The sequence below is a fragment of the Nycticebus coucang genome, chromosome 18 (assembly GCF_027406575.1).
Source record: "Nycticebus coucang isolate mNycCou1 chromosome 18, mNycCou1.pri, whole genome shotgun sequence".
Taxonomy (NCBI): Eukaryota; Metazoa; Chordata; class Mammalia; order Primates; family Lorisidae; genus Nycticebus; species Nycticebus coucang.
The window spans coordinates 190,553-198,660 of NC_069797.1; the positions used below are offsets into that span (position 1 = coordinate 190,553).

The 8,108-nt window shown below is 41.5% G+C and overlaps 1 pseudogene; it reads right to left on the minus strand.

Moving 5' to 3' along the window:
* Positions 1–333: 333 nt before the first annotated feature.
* LOC128570201 (cyclin-dependent kinase 16-like) lies at positions 334–3,421 on the minus strand (annotated as a pseudogene).
* Between the last annotated feature and the right edge of the window lie 4,687 nt (positions 3,422–8,108).

Below are 8,108 nucleotides of genomic sequence, written 5' to 3' on the forward strand. Positions count from 1 at the left end.
CTGGCAACTATTGAGATTTGCACTGTTTTTATATTTTTGCATTTCCAGAATGTCATGTAATTGGAATGATAAATAATGGAGTTGTTTTATTATTATTTTTTTTTGAAGGAGTGATGAGAGCTTTGTTAGCACCCAGTAGACAGGTCAATGGGTGGGTTGACAGGACAATGGCGGGGTGTTCAGGTGGGCAGCAGGGGACCAGTGGTCAGGTGAACATGGCTCAGGCAGGTAGGCAGGTAGCAAGCAGGGAGGATGCAGTTGGGGGCTCCCCTGTGAGGGGTGTGGCATCCCTCCAGCTGCTGCCTGCTGGGGCCTCGGTCTGTGGCTTAGAACTCAGAACTCGGTGTCTACAACGTGGAAAGCTGGCCTGCCTGAGTAAGGCATTGATGAAGACTGAAGACTGGCCTCCTTTTGTAGCTGAATCTCCTTTAGTGCAAATATGGAAGTAGTGTCAGGAAGTTTGTGGATCCGCTCCCCCAGACTGAAGAAGAATGGATGTTTCATGGCATCCTCTGCAGAGATGCAATTTTGACCCTCAAACTGTAGCAGCTTAGAGAGGAGGTCAGCCCCGTCGCTATCAAGTCCGGGTGCATGGCTTAAAAGGGCCTCGGCTGGGTACTTGGGATAGTTGTATGTCTTAAACTCCTTATTGGATGGGATGCCTGGCCACGTGTCCTCAGTTGGGGTTCCTAAGATACCGAAGATGAAGTGCAGCTGTTCTTCCACTGCGGAGCCCGTGAAGAGGGGTCGGCCATCTCATAGAAGATGCAGCCCACACCCCACATGTCAATCTGAGTGGAGTAGTCTGTGGACCCAAGCAGGATGTCAGGTGGCCGGTACCACAGTGTCACCACCTCATTAGAGTATGTTTTTGTTGGGATTGACTTGGCCCGGGCCAGGCCAAAGTCAGCTAGCGTGAGCTGTCCCATCTCGTTGATAAGCAGGTTCTGGGGCTTGAGGTCTCGGTGCAGCACCTTCTGCCGTGGAAGTAGGCCAGGCCACGGAGCAGCTGGAACAGGAACGGTTTCACCTTGTGCATGTTGATTAGGTTCCCACAGTCATCCAGGTACTGCTTCAGGTCCTTGTCCAGGTACTCAAAGACAAGGGTGAGGGATTTCTCCGTGTGGATAATGTCATGTAGCCTAACAATATTGGCATGTTTGAAGTCCTTGAGCAGAGACACTTCCCGGATGGCAGTGCAGGGTGCCCCCTCTTCGTGTTCCAGTCTGATCTCCTTGAGTGCTACAAGGTTGTCTTTAAACTTGCTTTTGCCTTTGTATACTGTGGCATAGGTATTGTCGCCCAGTTTGTCCAGCTGGATGTAGGTCTCTAGTTTTCCAAAGCCAATCTCCGAGAGGCTGACATGACGGAGGCAGCGGCTGAGGGGCTTGTCAAAAATGGGACTATTTAGAGTCAGTTTCTCAAGGTAACCCTCAGCCGGATGTCAGCTGGTAGTGACAGGCGCTTGTTAATGTCCTCAGTGGAGATCTGGAGTGGGGGATGGTTGCACATGCGCACCCTCACTGGAGCCTGCACCTCATCCTAGGATGTGGCTGAAGCCTGGTCACTCTCCCCATCAGACCCAATCTTCAAGGACTGCTGGGACCAGCGCCTGCGGCCAACAGGAGAAGAAGGAGGTCGCGCGGCCTGAGCCCGGGCCGTTGCCCCAGGTGCCATCACGCCAGCCCCGCGGCTCTGAGGCTGCTGGCAGCCCCGTCGGTGGCCATGGATCGAATGAAGAAGAGCAAACGGCAGGTGTCCATGACACTCGGAAGTGGCCGAGGCATAGATGAGACCAAAGGTGCCTCTGAGCAGATAGGTGTCGCGGACCGCCAGTCGTTGGGCCTTAGTCTGAGGGTGTTCAGGACGAACGTTACAGGTTGATTGAAAGGTCAACGCAGGATGAATTGACAGACTACTACACACCACGGGTGATGAAGAAAGTAGCTGCACTTTATTGATTTTTAAGTCTGGTATTTATACATTTTCTTTCCAGGGTTAAAACAATGTAATCATTATTTTGCTTATGCTTGTAAATTATCTTTGTGCCTCCAATTATCTTTGTGTCTCCATATGTGGTTTATCATGCATTATATGTTTTCAAGGTTTTGCTCTTTGGAGGGAGGTGGTTTATTTTTTTAAGGTTTTTGTTCTAGGGAAGTGGTTTCATTAGTAACATCTGGTTGCTTCCCCTTATCTAGGAATGTCAAGGCTTGTAACTTCTCTTAGTTCTGTAATTGTTCTCAGTTTCTTATGATCTCTTTTAAAAACAGCTGAACATATTCTTTTATGTATAATGCTTGACTACTTCTATATATTTTTACTCTAATTAGTAACTATATTTTGATTCATAGTTAATTGTTTATTAAACATTAAACTACTCTATTGATTTGTGTTACATATGAAAATTAGTGAAGTAAGATGTTTTTCTAAGTAAAGTTTTATTGCAGATGGTGATAATGCATGTTGTGTTAGAGAAAAGTTTTTCTGTGAGAGGCACCGTGGATGGTGGGTGTGCATATCGTGATGGAACATTTTGTTTGCCGTTTTCTGCATTCTCTCAATACATTGTCTCAATTCACTGACATTCATGGTGGGAGCGTGCTCCCTTGGAGACATTAAGTCTTCTTTGGTTATATGAGATTATGGACAAGTAAGTCATTGTGTTTATCCTCAGTTCCTTAAAACAATCAGGCATTTAAACTTGACAAACAGGTTTTAGACAGGTTTTAGGCTTTTATGCCGCACCTCATGAGTTCCTACGTTCACTAAAAGGCATGCTAGGCAACTTATGCGCTGCTGTTGCAAGCTAGGGGGACTGGGGGTAACGCTCCGGGGAGCACAGACCGCCTAACCACGTACTTTACAACGCGGACAGAGCCATCCCACCACGGCCAGATGCCGGGGGTGCGGCATTTCCCCCTTTTTTGTTAATGAAACGTAGTTCAAAGAGGTCTTGGTGAACAGCCTTTAAGGAGGAAAAGACACAACGAAGGAGACATGGTAACAGTAAGACAACACAGAATATTAGGCATCCAATAATGACAATAAACACAATGTATTGAACCCAGGATAAAGGACTTAAAGATTTAAGATTGTCAGAGAGTGACTGAGTCAGTGTATCGAGAGACGTATCAGGTAGATGGGCTTCACTGATGGCAGTGATATCCTTTTGAAGGGTATGTAAGTCATGTGTAATGTCATTATCCTTCCACACACCTTGCAAATGTGCCTTTGTTTTGTCCCAAGGAGTAGAAAGATTGTAAGGTAAAGGAGTAACACAGATAGCTGGAAAGGCAGAGTGACATTTAGTTTGAAGTTTATGTTGTATGAATTTTATATCTTGTCCTAGAGCTAACACTACTTCTTTCAGGATGTTGAGTTTAGCTTCAAGTTTATTATCTATACTAGCCTGAGTCATTAAAGTTAGAGTAATGTTGTTACTTAAAGAGTTAACAAAGTGAGCTGTATGAACTTCTTGAACTAGGGCGGTAGTAGCCACTGCAAAAGTAGTAACTATAGAAATTAAAGTTAAAATACCTAAAATTAATGCTGCTACAAATCTTTTAGGTCGAATTAATTGATTAACAGTATGCAAAACTTGTAAGGCAGAATTATCATACCAAGGATCATCTTGCAAGTCTACAGGTAGAAGTACATAAGAAGGTCTTTTTACAATTAAGACAGAGTTAAACAATCTTTCATTGAACAAATCAGTAGAAGTAAGACAATTAGTCACTTTACAAACAGTACAGGATATATGGTATGAATTGGCTATTGGTGTAATAGTTAAGTATTTATTAGGAGCTAAAAGCAAAGCATATGGATATCCAACACAAACTCTTACTGATATTGTTGCAGGATTAGACATACCAGGTTTTGTTTCTAAAATTAAGTTGGATGCAGCAACAAGTCTAAACAGATTAGAATGTAATTGAGTATTATTCTTTTCTTGGCAAGCCATATAGGTTCAACAAGGCCAGGAGTAAACCATCGTTGAGTAGGTTGAGGGGGACCAGACCACGGAATGGCACTGTCAGTTTCACGAGTTAAATCATGTTTAGTACAGGAAGTACGGGAATAATCCCAAATAATTATTTGTGAGTTATAAGGAATATGTTTACTGATTGCATTTGGAAATCCACAGGAAAGCCAAGTAGGTGTGTTAGTCAAGGAGGATTTCCAAAGTTGGTCTTTATTCTTATATTTTTTATTACAATCAGGAATGGGTAAATGGTTTTGAGATAAACAAGTTTCATTATAATTAAGAGGACCAATAGTTTGTAATTCATACTTCCAAATATCACGTTTGTGAGGCTGATTAGAATTAGGAGCATCAGTAAAGAATGTTCTATAACTGGTAGGTAAGCAAAAGGGAGGCGTTTTGCCTTTCAGGGTAAAACAGATAGGTAAAGAATCAGCCTTTCCAGTAAAATTAATCAAAGCCGCAGCATGATGTCTAGATTCTGAGTCAGTCAAACCTCCCAGACGGAGGGAGTCATTAGAAAGAATTTTTATGGGGTCTGGATCTAACCAACCAACTGGATGGAGTAGTGGAGGGTTAGGAACATAAGACCAATATGCAGTACTCTCCACTACAGGAGTGGATATAAGTGATAGGAATGTAACAAAGTACATTGTAGGAGTTAAAGGGTTGTTTTGTGATAAGATAAGGTGTTTAGCTTGTTTCACCAGGGTGCGGATTTGTGTCCATGTGATCTTGGAAGGTCTCGGTGAGACCTTCGCTGTCGTCTTCATTCGTGATGATAGGGTCTTCATCCGTCGCAGGCGTTGTCGTCTGCGTCTGGTCTTCCGGGGGAGCCGGTTTGATGAGTCGATCTGGGATTCAGATGGGGGATTCGGCATCCTGTGGAAACACACAAGCATAGCCTCGTCCTGAGGTTAGTAATATATCAGGGCCTTTTCATTGGCCCGATAGTAAGTCTTTTCAGAGTACTTTTGGAAGGGCGGCAGCTGACTTCGGCTGCCAATGGGATAAGGCAGGGGTTAGATTATTAGAGTTCACATTGAGATGGTTTAAGACAAATAAAGCATGTGTTAAAATATGATGAGGAGAAAAATATTTATGAGCCTTTTGTAGGCGTTCAATCTGTAATTTTAATATTTGATTAGTTCTTTCTACAATCCCCTGACCCTGAGGATTATAAGGAATCCCCGTAGAATGAGAAATTTTCCACTGTAAACAAAATTGTTCAAATGCTCGAGAGGTATAAGCTGGAGCATTGTCTGTTTTTAATTGAAGAGGGACACCTAGCTGCTGAAAGCAGTAAAACAGGTGTTGTACAACATCCTTATAAGCTTCACCAGTTCTGGCTGAGGCACAGACATAATGAGAGAAAGTATCAACAGTAACATGTACATATTGTAATTTTCCAAAACTGGGTACATGTGTGACATCCATTTGCCACAATACATTGGGGCGAAGACCCCGAGGATTAACACCAAATTTTAAAGGATGATGAGTAACAGGACAGGCTTTGCATTTTAAAACTATTTGTCTTGCCTGTTCTCTAGTAATTCGGAACATTTTTCTTAATGCATTAGCATTTTGGTGATGTAAAGCATGGCTCTCTTCAGCCGCAGTCACTGATGCCACCACGGTTCGTGTTAATAAATCTGCAGTGGCATTTCCTTGGGCCAAAGGGCCAGGTAAGTTAGTGTGTCCTCTTATGTGACCAATATAAAATTGATCATTTCTTTGTTGAATTAAAGTTTGTAGTTTCTTTAATAAAGGTAAAATAGTTGAGGTCCCTGTTAAAAGAGCAGTTTCAAGGGCTGGAAAAAGGGAAGCAATATACTTAGAGTCTGTGTACAAGTTAAACCTTTGTTTAAAATTATTAAAAGCTGAAATTAAAGCCCACAATTCCGTCTGTTGAGCAGAGGCTTGTGTTACTTTCTTAACAAGAGGAGACAGACCTGGACTGAAAACCACAGCTTTTCCTGTAGAGGAACCATCTGTGAATAAAGTTATTGCATCAGATAGCGGCTGTCTGGAACACATAAGAAGAAATATAAATGGAACTGTTTTTGTAAATTCAATTAAAGGATGTTTGGGATAATGATATAAAATTTGACCTGTATAGCCTTGTAAGGCTAATACCCAATCATCATTATTTTGAAATAGTTGTTCTACTTGAGTTTTATTATAAGCAGTTATAATGATATGAGGATCTTTACCAAATAATTCTCGTGATCTTTTTCTTCCTTTGTCTATTAGTAATGATACCAGGTATGGATAATCGGCAACAATTTTTGCTTGAACATGTGGTAAATGAATCCATTCTAAAATACCGTCCTGCCACAAGCAGGCTGTAGGAGTATATTCAGTAGAGAAAATAAGTAGAGACCATGGGTTTTGATAATTAATTTGTTTAACCCTGGCCTGGGTTAAAGCCTGTTCAACAACTTTTAAAGCCTGTAAAGCCTCTTGAGTTAAATGTCTTGGGGAACGCGGATTTGAGTCCCCCTGCAAGATAGCAAACAAAGGGCTAAGAGTTCCTGTAGTAATTTTTAAGAAAGGTCGAATCCAATTTATTTCTCCTAGTAATTTTTGATAATCATTGAGAGTTTGTAACTTATCTCGGCGGATTTGTACTTTTTGTGGTGTGATGTAGTTAGAATGAATCCACTGCCCCAGGTAATTAAGTGGCTTATCTCTTTGAATTTTTTCAGGGGCAATGACTAAACCGAACTTAGTTAATTGCTCTATAGCCTTTTCTAAAATAAACTGCACCTGTGACAGCTGAGGATGAGCTAGTAAAATATCATCCATATAGTGAATAATGTAAGCACTAGGAAATTGTTCCCGTAGTGCTGCCAATGCAGCTGCCACAAATTTCTGACATAAGGTAGGGCTGTTTTTCATGCCCTGTGGTAAAGTTTTCCATTGATATCGTTTAAATGGTTCCCGTAAATTTAGAGAAGGAACATTGAAAGTAAAGCGAGGGCAATTATCAGGATGTAAATTAATAGTAAAAAAGCAATCTTGTAGGTCAATAATTATAAGTGACCATTGTTTAGGTACTGCTACAGGAGATGGGAGCCCAGGTTGAAGGGTGCCCATGTCTTCCATAATGGCATTTACTGCTCTTAAATCCTGTAGAAGTCTCCATTTGCCAGATTTTTTCTTAATGACAAACACAGGAGTATTCCATGGACTAGTGGATTCTTCTAAATGTCCTTTATCTAATTGTTCTTGTACTAAAATCTGTAATGCCTGTAACTTTTCTGTCGTCAGGGGCCACTGACTAACCCACACAGGAGTATCTGTTAACCATTTTATTTTACAGGCATAGTTTTCTGCAGTGGCCCCTATGAAAAACACTGATCATTTAATTGATCACCTGTAACTAGTTTCATGTCCATAACATGTAAAAGGTCTCGTCCCCATAAAGTATAGGGTAGAGAAGGTAATACATAAGGTTGAATGTAAATTTTCTTGTCTTTATATTCACATAATAAAAAGGATGTGCTACGCATAACACCAGAAACTGAACCCAAACCAACTAAGGAAGATCCGGTCCGATGAACCGGCCAAGACTTTGGCCAGTCAGAAGCTGCAATGCAGGTTACATCAGCTCCTGTGTCCATTAATCCTTTAATAGGCCTGCCTTCAACTTTTATCTTTAACATTGGCCGATCATACAAGTCATGAATAAGAGCTACACAGTCTTGATCAGTAGACCCAAACTGACCTTCTCCCCTTGCATCATGTAGATGATAAGTAGGAAGTGGTATATATGGTAGTAATAACAACTGAGCAATTCTCTGTCCTTTATGAATTTGTGTAGTTTCTACTAGAGACTTCACCATGACTTTAATTGTGTTCTCAGTATCTGAATCAATCACTCCTGGAATAACTTCAAAATGTTTGGTGTAATTAGAACTACGGCCTAATATAACACCAACTGTGCCCGGTAATAACTTTCCTTTAACACCGGTAGGAATAAGAGTAACACCATCATACTTAGATACAATTACATCTTTAGAGCTGGCAAGATCTAAGCCTGCACTGCCAGGAGTTCCTCGTGGGAGATCATGAATTGTCCATTCAGGTGGTAAACAATTTGTTGTAGATGTAGGTTTTA